Source organism: Rhinolophus sinicus, chromosome 3 (assembly GCF_057876585.1).
Source record: "Rhinolophus sinicus isolate RSI-liver-muscle chromosome 3, RSI-T2T, whole genome shotgun sequence".
In the NCBI taxonomy this organism is placed as follows: domain Eukaryota; kingdom Metazoa; phylum Chordata; class Mammalia; order Chiroptera; family Rhinolophidae; genus Rhinolophus; species Rhinolophus sinicus.
In genome coordinates this window covers 116,125,213-116,139,303 of record NC_142503.1, presented here as the reverse complement: position 1 = coordinate 116,139,303, position 14,091 = coordinate 116,125,213, and the positions used below count along the sequence as shown (strand labels likewise).

At 36.4% G+C, this 14,091-nt stretch overlaps 1 long non-coding RNA gene across 1 annotated transcript; it reads left to right on the top strand.

Annotated features, from left to right (window-relative positions):
* Nucleotides 1–217: 217 nt before the first annotated feature.
* On the top strand, nucleotides 218–13,487 carry LOC148758553 (uncharacterized). The gene is made up of 3 exons (XR_016020768.1): nucleotides 218–324; nucleotides 11,197–11,289; nucleotides 13,413–13,487. It is a non-coding gene; the product is annotated as an uncharacterized LOC148758553 (long non-coding RNA).
* The last annotated feature ends 604 nt before the right edge of the window (nucleotides 13,488–14,091 follow it).

Here is a 14,091-nt window from a genome sequence, read left to right as displayed (position 1 = left end):
GTTCTACTAATTTCCCTATATCTTTGGCATTACTTGGAATTACTGACTTTACATTTTTGCTAATCTGTTGAGTATGAAAAGTTTTTCCTAGATTTTCAGAGGTTGTGGAACTAATCACCTCACTCTCTAGGAAACTAGATACAATTTTGATGAGAGCTTGGGTTTTTACCCTAGTGACCATTTGTTAGTTTCTAATAGCTTTTTATGTTATTTTCAAAGGTGTCTGCTTATCCGGGATTTACGAAGTTGTTCTGGAATGTAACTTCGCCCAAATTCTCTGTTCCAGTATCTGTCATGAAGGAAACCCTATATCCAAAATATGAGGTAACACACTGAATTATTTTCTCTATTGCATTTCTTGTTTAATAATTAAATTGTATAATTAAATTTTATTGGACAGTTGTTACATAAATTGCCAGACAACTATTGCCATAATTAAGAATGATTGGGTGGCACTCTAGAAATTTTATGTATGATAGATAATAATTATAGGTATGTATTATATATATATGTCCATATATACAATATACTTATAAGCCTATGTGTACATTTATGCACATATACTTATATATTATATGTATTTCTAAAAAACTGTGGTACTTATCCTTGTTATTTTAACCAGTTAAGTTTTCTTTTTGAAAGGATTTAACTGAGTTTCCAAGATATAAAACTACTTGGGTTGTTCAGAAGTGCTTCATGGTATTTTTCATTGGATTTTAAAAATGCAATTTTGGTTAATTTAATGTTAAAAAAAAGTTTACCAGTACCAAATACAATCATTAATTTTTTTCTTCTTGCTTTAAAGAGTGTTTGCTTGCTTTAATTTTATGTCATACTGATAATTTTAAGTATTACAAAAATCACTTCTGGTCAAGGTGGCGGAGGAGGTAAATGCTGTGTTCGCCTCCTCTTATGACTACATCAAAATTACAACTAAACTACAGAACAACCATAACTGGGAATCGCCTGAGTCTAGTTGAACCCTAGCCTTACAACTACAGACATACAGGAAAAGCCACCTCAAGACTGGTAGGAGGGGCAGAGACAGGAACAACTGGTCCCACACCGCATGTGGTGGTCTTACGGAGACAAGCAATCTAGATGCAGGGTTCCAAACACTGGTTATAAGGAAGCTCAGTGATCTCAGGGAAAACTTCAACAAAGAGATAGGAAACATAAAAATGGCAATGGAAAACATAAAAGAGAACCAGTCAAATAAAGAATAAGGTAATTGAAATGAAGTCTACATTACAGTGACTCAACAGTAATTTAGATGAAGTAGAGGATTAAATCAGTGATTTGGAAGACAAGGTAGTAGAAAAAAATCAGGAGGGCTATCTCAGCTACAGAGGTCCCAACCTGAGGAGTGAGGGGTACCAGGCCCACACCAGGCTCCCCAGCCCCAGTGCTGGGAAGAGGTCCCCACAACTCCTGGCTGTGAAAACCAGTGGAAATTGTTGCTGAGTATGATGGGGGGTGGTTAGAGTCACAGGCATTTCTCTTAAATGGGTCTGTGCACAGACTCACTAGCTGATGGACTCACTCACTCTGAGCTCTAGCACTGGGGCAGCAGCTTGAGAGGTGCCAGGGACATACAGGGAGGAAAAGAATTGTCTGGCTGCAGGGCAAGGGCTGAAGGGGCAGCTTTCTCCCAGACAGAAGTGCTAGCAGAATTCATTTCTTTTTTGAGCCCTCTTTCTTCTTAGCATTCAGATGCAGGTGACCACCATATCTGAGTCTCTCCATCAACCTGGCTAACACCATTTGTCCATCCCACCCAACTTTTGATGCCACATAAGCCTCTTCCAGTGGCTTTTCCGTACAAGTGGCCTGTCTTGGCTTATTCTGTGGACTTTCCTAAAATCTCTCAAAGGTTTACAAAACCCAAACAAGCAGCATCTGGCTTTGGCATGTTCTGTACCTCTTGCTGAGTGGCTCAAATCTTGGCACTAGTGTCAGCAAGCCTTGGTTTGCAGCTTAGCCTCTCAAGGTACCTCCAAGCCCTACATGGTCAACAACCATCTGCAGATAACTTTGCAGCTTATGCCAGGTGGCCCTGGGCAGGGCACAGGCTGTGGCTGAACTTGGCCTGCAGCGGAGCCCCTCCCAGGAGGCCCTGAGGTTGGCATGCCTGGTGGCCAGCTTCTGACCTAGCCAGAGGATCACCTGGCTACCTTCAAGGATGACACACCCAAAGGGCAGACTGAGCAGGCGCCACAGCCCCACTAAAGTGAATCCTGCTCCATAGGGTCAGACCCTGCACAACAGTTCCTCCACTGTAGTCATGGCCAGTCCTCACAACCAATCAGCCTGAGGGTCAGTCCCTCCCTTTGGTGTGCCAACAGCAACCAAAGCACAGTTACAACAGGAAAGCACAAATAACCTATACAAGGGACACACATGGAGCACCTGGGTCATGTGACCAGAAAGACTGGGCTACTGGACCCCACAGGACACCTTATACTGCATAAGGCCACTTTACTAAGACTGGGAGATACAGAAATGATACCTAATGCATAGAAACAAATACAGGGAGACAGCCAAAATGGGGAGACAAATAAACATGTCCCAAATAAAAAAACGGAACAAAGCTCCAGAAAAAGAACTAAACTAAATGGAGACAAGCAATCTACTAGATGCAGGGTTCCAAACACTGGTTATAAGGTTGCTCAATGATCTCAGGGAAAACTTCAACAAAGAGATAGGAAACACGAAAATGGCAATAGAAAACATAAACGAGAACCAGTCAAATAAAGAATATAGTAACTGAAATGAAGACTACATTAGAGGGAACCAACAGTAACTCAGATGAAGTAGAGGATTAAATCAGTGATTTGGAAGACAAGGTAGTAGAAAACACCCATTCAGAAGAGAGAGAGAGAAAAAAAAAAGAATCTGTAAGGGGAATGGTGTTGTAGAAGTGGGTAAAGGGGGTCAAATATATGGTGATGGAAGGAGAACTGACTCTGGGTGGTGAGCACAGAATGTGATATATAATAAGAATTAAAAGAAAAAAAATCCAAAAAAAAATGAGGATAGTTTAACAGGCCTCTGGGATAACATTGAGTTTACCAACATTCACATCATAGAATTATCAGAAGGAGAAGAGAGGAGCAAGGAATTGAAAAACTATTTGAAGAAATAATGATGGAAAACTTTCCTAACCTGCTGAATGAAATAGACATAAAAGCCAAAGAAGCTCAGAGAGTCCCAAACAAGATGAACCCAAAGAGGCCCACACAAAGACACATCATAATTCAAATGCCAAAGGTTAAAGACAAAGAAAGAATCTTAAAAGCAACAAGAGAAAAGCACTTAGTTACATACAAGGGAGCTCCCCTAAGACTATCAACTGATTTCTCAACAGAAACTTTGTAGTCGAAAGGGATTGGCATAAAATATTCAAAGTGATGAAAGCAAGGACCTACAACCAAGATTACTCTACCCAGCAAAGCTATCATTTAGAATTCAAGGACAAATAAAGAGCTTCCCACACAAGAAAAAGCTAAAGGAGTTCATTACCACCAAACCAACATTACAAAGAATTTTAGAGGGACTTCGTTAAGTCGGAAAAAAAAGATAAAAAGTATGAATAATAAAATGAAAATAACTACATATCTATCAACAGTTACTTTCAATATAAATGGATTAAATGTTCCCATCAAATACCATAGGGTGGCTAAATTGATAAGAAAACAAAACCCTTACATATGCTGCCTGCAAGAGACTCACTTCAGATTGAAAGACACACAAACTGAAAGTAAAGAGATGCAAAAGGTATGTCATGAAAACGAAAAAAAAAAAAAAAAAAGCTAGGGTAGCAATACTTATACAAATATTAATACTTATACCAGACAAAATAAACTTTAAAACAAAGTCTATAACAAGAGACAAAGAAGGATCCAGTAATCCCACTTCTAGGTATTTATCCAAGGAAACCCAAAGCAATACTTCAAGAGATATGTTCATTGCAGCATTCTTTACAATAGCCAAGATGTGGAGGCAGCCTGGGTGTCTGTTGATGGAAGAATGGATAAAGAGGAGGTGATACATGTATATAATGGAATGTTGCTCGGCCATGGAAGGGAATGGGCTCTTGCTAGCTGATGCAGCATGGATGGACTTGGAGGATACTGTGCTGAGTGGAATGTCAGAGAGAAAAACAGATGCAATGTGATTTCACTTATATGTGGGATCTAAAGAACAAAATAAACAAAACAGAAACAGACTTTTAGATACAGAGAACATTTTAATGGTTGCCAGATGGGAGGGGTTTAGGGGTGTGGGTGAAAAAGGTGGAGGGATTAAGATGTACAAACTGGTAGTTACAAAATAGTCATGGGGATGTAAAGTAAAGCATAGGGAATATAGTCAACAATATGGTAATAACTATGTATGGTGCCAAGTGGGTATTAGACTAGTCAGAGGGATCCCCTCTTAAATTATATAAATGTCTAACCTCTCGGTGTTCAGGTGTACACCTGAAATTAAAATAACATTGAATATCAAAAACTTAGAGAAATTGAGAAGAAAACCAAAATCATCTATTTTTCTTTTCCCTCAAGACAATTACTTCCCACTTTTTGATCCATTTTCTTTCATTCTTAAAAATTCTTCTTTCTCCTCCTCTTCTTTTCTTTCTCTTTTTCCCCCTTTTTCTTCTTCCTTTTTATTTTTTTCCTTTTAAATTATGTGATGAATGCCATTGTGCATATTTTTTTAATGGTATTTAGGATTATTTTATTTGCATACTATTTTAGGCAACATACTAAAACACATATATCAAAAAAGAATAAAACCAAAATGTTAAGTAAATCATGGGGAAAGTATAACAAAAGTAATAGCATAATAAACTCAGAGATAAGATTAAATCAAAGAAATTCTGTTCATATATGCTGTTGCTTGAAATGGGGTCATCAGTTTGCCTCAGCTTTTCTGCAAGCAAGGCTGGGATAGAATTACATTGATATATCATCTGTGGGTACCACATGTTTAGAATGTTAATATTGAAAGTTTTACATTTCTTGGATTACTTGACCACCAGCCTCTAGTTGCAGTCCTGTATATCTGGCATGGCATTCATTCCAAAGCCATTCATTCCTCTGGGCTGTTCCCATCCAGTGACTGAGCATAGTGGGGCTTGTTAGAGCTGATCTATTTCTGCTTGATGTGGGATTGTTTTAATAGGCAACTTTGGCTCAGGGACTTTCCATGTGCTTGGGAGAATCTTTCTCAAAACTGCTCTGTAATCTGAAGCTCTTCCTACCCAATCCTTCCTCTTCCTCTTTCACAGATGTCTGATGTGCATTATGATCTGAAGGCGCCCCCTTCCTATTGCTCCCTCTCTTTTTATCATCCACAGATGTCCACAGGGCATCTGTAATATGAGTGCAATGTTTTGCAAACTATATGTTTATAAAGAATGGCCATGGGGGCTGGCCCGGTGGCTCAGGCGGTTAGAGCTCCATGCTCCTAACTCTGAAGGCTGCTGGTTCAATTCCCACATGGGTCAGTGGGCTCTCAACCACAAGGTTGCCAGTTCAATTCCTCGAGTCCCACAAGGGATGGTGGGCTCCACCCCCTGCAACTAAGATTGAACATGGCACCTTGAGCTGAGCTGCCTCCTGGATGGCTCAGTTGTTGGTTGGAGCCCTGGCTCTCAACCACAAGGTTGCCGGTTTGACTCTCGCAAGGGATGGTGGGCTGCGCCCCCTGCAACTAGCAATGACAACTGGACCTGGAGCTGAGCTGCTCCCTCCACAACTAAGACTGAAAGAACAACATCTTGAAGCTGAAAAACCTGTAAAAAAAAAGAAAAAAAGAAAAAAGAAATAAAAAAGAATGGCCATGTATTTTTCTGTCTTGTGTAGAAAATGTGAATATAGGGAATTCATAGTAGGCAGAATTGTCTGAAGTAGGAATTGTAGCAAGAATAAGAACAATTGGTTAGAACTAGTGATGGTGGAGTAATCCATTAGAAAAGTGGTCAAAAGTAAATCAGTTGGTGGTTGTTCACACCCAATGACCAGCAGAGATGAGATCCAAAAGACCTGGCACAAAAAGATGGCCCAGGAACTTTCCATGCATCAGAACAGGAATCAGACCTTTGTTCAAAGACTCCTGTTTCCTTTGAATGGGAATTTGTATTTAAATACAAAGATCTGTGTGCCCCATTTTTTAAAAAACGCAAATTTAACCTATTTTTATATATGATTACAGTTTTTTGTTTGATCATACCATTTAATTCATGTTTTTTATTGACTCTGCCTTTTTTATTTTCTCCCTTTAATTCTTTTCTTAAATTTACTTTTCTTTACTTTAAAAAATGTAGCTTTCTGGCTATCTATCCTGATTTAACTTCTATTTTTCAACTATTTGGATAAATTATGCTTTATTATTCCTATTTTGGAAGTTAGATGTATTGTTTCTTATTCCTATGATGGTTTTCCTAGATTATACATCTTTAACTTATCAATATCTAATGTAAATTAATACCTTTATACTCTTCTAGGAAAATACAATGACTTTAAAACTTTTTATTTCCATTTACCCCTTCTTGATCTGATATGCTCTTACTTTTGTGTATTTTTAGATACTTATCTTTTAAAACACCCAAAACATTATTATCATTTTACACACTATCCCTTACATTTTGAGGTTGGACAATTAAGTTCACGAACTTGTTGCAACAATGTTGCCAACCTTTTTTGACATCAGAGGGATTATTCTTTATGAATTTGTACCAACTGAACAAACAGTTAACCATGTTTACTATTTGGAAGGGCTGAAAAGGCTGCGTGAAAATGTTAGACCACCTGAACTTTTCACCAACAATTCATGGCTCTTGCATCACAACAATGCACCAGCTCACATGGCACTGTCTGTAAGGAAGTTTTGAGCCAATAAACAAATAACTGTATTGGAACACCATCCCTACTCACCTGATCTGGCCCCCAATGACTTCTTCTTTACCACAAGATAAAGGAAATATTGAAAGGAAGATATTTTGATGACATTCAGGACAACAAGGGGAATACGACGACAGCTCTGATGGCCATTCTAGAAAAAGAATTCCAAAATTGCTTTGAAGGTGGACTAGGCGCTGGTGGGGGTGCATAGCTTCCCAAGGGGAATACTTCGAAGGTGACTGTAGTGGTATTCAGCAATGAGGCATGTAGCACTTTTTCTAGGATGAGTTTGTTAACTTAATTGTCCAACCTTGTATTTATCTATCTGTTTTTTTTCCTTTTTCTTTCTTTTTCCCCCCCACTAGCATCTCAGAGCTTTCTGTCATTTTAGAATTTTCTTTAAAGAAAGTGGGAACTCTGCAGTTGGTGAAATGCTGTTTTTCCTTTGTTTCAAATGTCTTTATATTACCTCCTTAAGGGATATTTTGATTTTACCTGGGCACAATATGTGTTGCAAATATTTTCTTTTAGCACGCCAATGATGTTCTACTATTTTCTGGTGTCCACTGTTGTTGTTAGAAGTGATTCTTAAGTATGAATACTTTGAAGATAATCAATTCTCTGATTCCCCCCAAAATGGCTACTTTTCAGTTTTTCTCATTTTTTCCCTACAGTTTCACTATGATGTGTCTAATTGTAGATTTCTTTTTATTTATCATGCCTTGGAATCATTGGGATTTTGAATCTGTGGTTTGATGTCTTTCATCAACTATGGAAATTTTTCAGTAATGACTTCTTCAAATTTTGCCCTGTCCATTCTCTCTTTCATTTTCTGGGACTTTAATCACATTATTTGCTACCTTTTTTTCTGCTGATACTAGATTCTGGAAAATTTCTATTGATCTATCATATAGTTCAGTTTCATACTTTTTTTTTCTTCAGTTGTGTCTAATACACTGTTAAATGTGTTTACTGTATTTTTTAATTTGGTTTTGTATTTTTCTTTTTAGAATTTATATTTTTTCTCCAAATCTATTATTTTGTGTTGTTTTATTTCTTTGTGTACCTGTCTGTCTTTAAATGTTTATCATTGCATTTAAGACAGTATTTTTAGGAAATATTTGAGAACTTAGAATGGCAGTTACTTTCTCTAGGAAAATATTTTTGTCAGAACCTGGGACCTTTACTGCTCAGAGACAGCCTTAATCTAAGGTTGAGGCTTGAGTTTCTCTGACCACCCTCACAAAGGTCAATTTTCTTTCATTCATTCTTAACTTGAGGGTGTAGCCCTGTAGTGTCCTTGTAGCTTTGAATACTTGTATATTTTGTATATTTACAAATATATATGTATATATTTTTACATATATATTATATAGTATATATACAAGTTTGTATATTTATGTATGTATATATCATTTGTATATATCATTTGTATATATATATATATATATATATATATATATATATATATATATATATATATATATATCAGGCTTCACACCTCAGGCCGATCAGGTAGATTCTGGCCCTCAATTTCTTTTTTTTTTTTTTTAATTTATTGGGGTGACAATTGTTAGTAAAATTACATAGATTTCAGGTGTACAATTCTGTATAACATCATCTATAAATCCCATTGTGTGTTCACCACCCAGAGTCAGTTCTCCTTCCATCACCATATATTTGATCCCCCTTACCCTCATCTCCCACCCCCCCATCCCCCTTACCCTCTGGTAACCACTAAACTATTGTCTGCGTCTGTGAGTTTCTGTTTCTCATTTGTTTGTTTGTTCTTTTGTTGTTTTTGGTTTATATACCACATATCAGTGAAATCACATGGTTCTCTGATTTTTCTGTCTGACTTATTTCGCTCAGCATTACACTCTCAAGATCCATCCATGTTGTCATAAATGTTCCTATATCATCTTTTCTTACCGCCGAATAGTATTCCATTGTGTATATATACCACAACTTCTTTATCCATTCATCTATCGAAGGACATTTTGGTTGTTTCCATGTCTTGGCCACCGTAAACAAAGCTGCAATGAACATTGGAGCACACGTGTCTTTATGCATAAATGTTTTCAGATTTTTTGGGTAGATACCCAGGAGAGGGATTGCTGAGTCATATGGTAATTCTATTTGTAATTTTTTGAGGAACCTCCACATTGCCTTCCATAACGGCTGCACCAGTCTGCATTCCCACCAACAGTATATGAGGGTTCCTTTTTCTCCACAGCCTCTTCAACATTTGTTACTATTTGTCTTGTTGATGATAGCCATTCTGACTGGGGTGAGGTGATATCTCATTGTGGTTTTGATTTGCATTTCTCTGATGATTAGTGATGTTGAGCATTTTTTCATATGTCTATTTGCCATTTGTATGTCCTCTTTGGAGAAATGTCTCTCCAGATCCTCTGCCCATTTTTCAATTGGGTTGTTTGTTTTTTTGTTGTTGAGTTTCATGAGTTCCTTGTATATTCTGGATATTAGCCCTTTATCGGAGGCACTGTTTGCAAAAATCTTGTCCCATTCAGTTGGTTGGCCCTCAATTTCTGTTACCTTTGCATCAAGAAGTTGCACATCTGCAACTCAGATTTGCAGCTCTTTTTCATTATCCTATTGAATAATTATGTTTTGAATTTGAATTCGAAATATCCTGAGAATAAAAGCATCTTTGAATACTGGACTTACCTTTTCAGGTTCTTGCCTTAGATTTTTGCCCATTATCTCTTCATCGTCTTTTTAGTACTTTGCTGCTTTGAAGATTATGTTTGTCATATCATATGTAGCTTCCTTAGTTGTCTTCAGCAGAATTACCTATCCTACCATAAGTAGAAGCAGAAGTCATAGTTGAAGGTAGCAAAATTGTTTTTATTTTCATTTGTATCCTAGCTTTTATTGCATGTATACCAATTTCAGCAATATCCCTGGAATGGAGCAGGAGAATTTTTAAACCAGATGTCATGTAAGCAATACTGTAATTGCCCTCTGAAGGCACATTAGTGTGGGCAATATCTTGGAAGGTTCCAAATATGAACTATATTCTCTTTTTAAAAAGCAACCATTGATTGTTTGTAAGTTCCACTGCTTTAATATCTGTAAAATATAATACAGTACAGCAAGTCTTCACTTAACATTGTGGATAGGTTCTGTGACTTTAAGCAAAATAACTTATAACAAAGTCAATTTTACCACAGGCTAATTGAAATAAATAAGAGTTAGGTTCTCATCAAAGTTATAAAATGTTATTGAGGACCTGCTGTTTTAAGGTTTTTGTCCTTGTTGTTTATTGTTAAAGGTATTCTTTTAAATATATAATAGCTGCTATTCCATCATATTTGAATATTTTGTGTAAGCATATGCAAAATAGTTCCAAAATTTCTTGTGTATCATGCAGTTTGTCTTTGAAGAATAATGATGAAAGTGACCAAGACTCTTTTTGCTTTGTCCAATTATCTTCTTACCTTGCATTGTGCTCTAGCTACTTTCTAAAAATACAACAAAAGAGGATGAACAAAAATTCCATGCTAATGTTTCTTAAATTACCCATAGCCTTCTCCATATCTGTTCCATTCTCAGTGATAATTACATGAGGCTTTTCAAAGCTGATTTCCTATTGAATAATTATGTTTTGAATTTGAAATTTTAGTTGTTTGAGACCTAAAAATTTCCAGCAAAGTAGCAGCAGAATGATTTAACTCATCATGAGTCCACTGGGCTGTCAAACTTAGATCTTCTAGTTGTTTCTATATATCCAAATCTCTGACTACGAGATAAAGACGTAGCATGTTTAATAATATAATCATTGTAGCAGTTTACCCTTACAACAATAAACATACATATATAAAACTTAATTGACTGATAGAGTTTAAATTATAAAAGCATTTAAGATTTTCATTCCAATTAACATTTAATGTACTTACTTCTATTTTATAGTGAATAGTCACATTGACATCCAAATGAATTTTTATTCATTATCCTGATGTTGATATACTGAATAGATTCATTGCTAACCTGTGACATCACAGGATCCTTGATTACTCCTAAGATTAGGGATGCCAGAAATAACAGAAGTATCCATGTGACTAAAGACTAACGCTAAAGCCAAATTGCGGGTTTTGGCCAAATACTAAGGCTGTAGCTGGACTTTGCTACATCTCTGGTAAAATGTTTTCTACAAGTCTGCGCTTTCCATTAATTTCTCTTGTACTGTACTGTGAAGTAAAAGTGACCATAGGTTTTTTAAAGTATTCCACCCTATAATTTAAAACTTATCTTTTTTTACCAGAGTATTCAAGCAAGCAGAATTTTAATTGAGAAATTTTCATCTGAAAGCAAGGAAAGTGTTACTACTTTAAATCAGCAAAGCAGAAGTCTTAGGGTATGTATAATTTTTATTCTGAATTTTGGGTTGGTTGCTTTATCTGCCCACAGCTTAGACATTATTTCTAGTAATCCCGGAAATTATTTCTTGGTGCTTCCTTAGTCTAGGAAAAGCCTCAGAGCATTCACTAGTGTCTTTGCTGAGGGCACATTTCCTGTTTTTCAAATATGTTGTCTTTATGTCATCAGAAGATGTTATTTACTAACCAATAATAGCAGAATATCTGTTGCGCGTTTTCCTAAAATTTCTGGTTTTGTACTCATTTATCACTTCTTGCCTAGGTCTTCAGTGATCAAAGGAATATGTTTATAAATCTTTTGACTAAATGGGGAAATTGTTCATGGTCATGAAACAGTAAAACTAAATTATTTAAATGGTGATTAGACTCATGTGCATGACTTTATTATCAGTATAGTGTATCCAAGTATGCTAATTAAATACTAAACAATCAGAGAGAAAAGACAGTGATTGCGAGAAGAAAAGTATAAAATTTATATAATTGGTTTAATAAGGGTCCTGAATGTTATGGCGACAAACAAGAAACAGTTTTATTTTTCTCTCATGAATGCCTTTCTCTCATGAATGCCGTAGTCCTTTGCTCCCCTTGATGATATATCGTGGGATGCGAGTCCTACATAGTAGAGAGTCTTAGTGCCCCGGGACAAATCAACTCCCTGTTCTAGTCAGTTAACTGGGTTAAATATGTGTCTATGCCTCCTCCCATACAGTCAGGTAATACTGACTTTTTTTTTTTTGGAGGGGATAATGTATATTTTATGTGAATCACTTTTTTTGTTGTTGTTATTGTTTTCACTATGGCACTTACTAAATATTTGCCCGTTTGTATATTTGCTCTTTGTGTTCCTCACCAGCCTGGGGTCATATCATTCTTGTTCACTGTTTTATCTGTAGCACCTAGAGTAGTGACCATCACATAAAAAATAATTGAACCAACGAATGACACTTTCTAGTTTGAATGCCATTCGTACTTTCTAGAACTCTGTGGTAGCACTACTTACACCTACCTGTCAGATAATTTCCATTTTCAGTAGCTGCTTCTTCTAGTCCGTCTTCTCTCCTGCCCCTTGCTATACTCTTAAAACACAGGTATGTTATGTCACTCATGTCTCAACAAACTGAATAACTCTACCTACCAAATAAAGTCAGAGTGCTTAACTAAGTCTCAGAACCTGGCCTCAAAGATATTTTCTATCCTACCTCCATTGTACTTCTGCCTCCGTGTAACCTCCATGTACCCTGTATTCTGCCTACACCACAGTCCCTGGGGACCCCAATCCCAGAACGTTGATACATCTCAATGCTTGCTTAGGCTACTCCATTGGCTTGGGATGTTCTCAACCCCTTCTCAGTCCATGGAAATACTGCTATCTTTCACAGGTCTGCCCTGAAGCTAACTCTTTAAGCTGGTCTGCGCAGGTTCTTTCCCATTCAGAACTGACCTCTCCCTCTCCTGTGTTCCTTTGCACCTGATTCATGCCATCTTTGCAGTCATTGCCACAGCCACTTTGGATTGTAGTCATTTCTTTTTTTCTTCTTCTTTTTTTTTTTTTTTTTGTAGTCATTTCTTTATATCTGTTTCCACCATCACACTGGTCAAGGACATGGAACATGTCCTTTATTTTTTATTTTTTTGTACTTTCTACTTTATCTAGTATAGTAGAACTTTCTAACTCTTTTAATATAAGAGCTCTCATAGTAAGTGATATTTGTGTGATCTTATAGAGTAAAAGTGTGAGGTTACTCATGATTAGAGGTGATATGCACACACACCTGTGCCACTTGTGTTAACTAGAAAGCTTAGCAGATAACATCTTTCACATAACAGGTACCAGGTAAGTGTTTGTTGTATCCAGTTGAATTTTAAAAAATAAGATAGTTTCCATTTATTATCCACTTTTCTAAATTAATTGATGGATTTTCAGTTCTGCTCCTCTCTGTGAATTCAGTGACTTCACAATCAGTAAGAACCTGTGCTTCAATTAGTATTTCTGCATTTTGTTAATTTACCTAAACAGTTACCATTAGTCAACTGTCATATGCTATTTTAGCTTACACATAGATTCTGCAGTCAATGTATAATTATCATTTTATCATTTCAGTCTCTTATCTTGAGAAAATCCTTATCATTTGACAATATCCCAAAATGTTCCAGCACACAATCTCCACAATTAAAGGTATGATAAATTTTCGGTTTTTATTATTCAAAAGAAACGTTTATTTTACCAGTAATAATCACCACCTATGCTGTTTTTATTGCTTTCCTGAAATAGTATAGTCAGTTAATTCATCTAGAGTTGATTGAAAGTTTGGATTTGAGCGTGTGTTCGGTAGCTCATATAAGACTATGGTTGGTGGTGCCAATTTAAGATTTTCAACAGCTCTTCAAGGTTTCTCACACTTACAGTTTTTATTATAAATCATGGTATATTATAAATCAAGTCATTTATAATACTGACCTACACTTGCATTGGCTCACAGTTTTAAATCATTTCCATGAACACTATTCCAGTTTGATCTTGAGCTTCATAATAGTCTATGAGAAGCAAAGTGAGAGGTATTACCCTTGTTTTATACATAAAAAAGCAAAGGTCCGAAAGTGGTAAGTGACAGAGGTAGTACTTAAACCCACACTTCCTCTTTCCAAATGAAATATACTTTCCTCTTCATCAAGAATCCATAGGCATTTTTGAGAGGCTAGTTCTTACTTTCAGTGGCATTGATATCTAGCTCCCAGGGTTTTTGTTTGTTTGTTTGTTTGTTTTGTTTTCTTTGAAATCT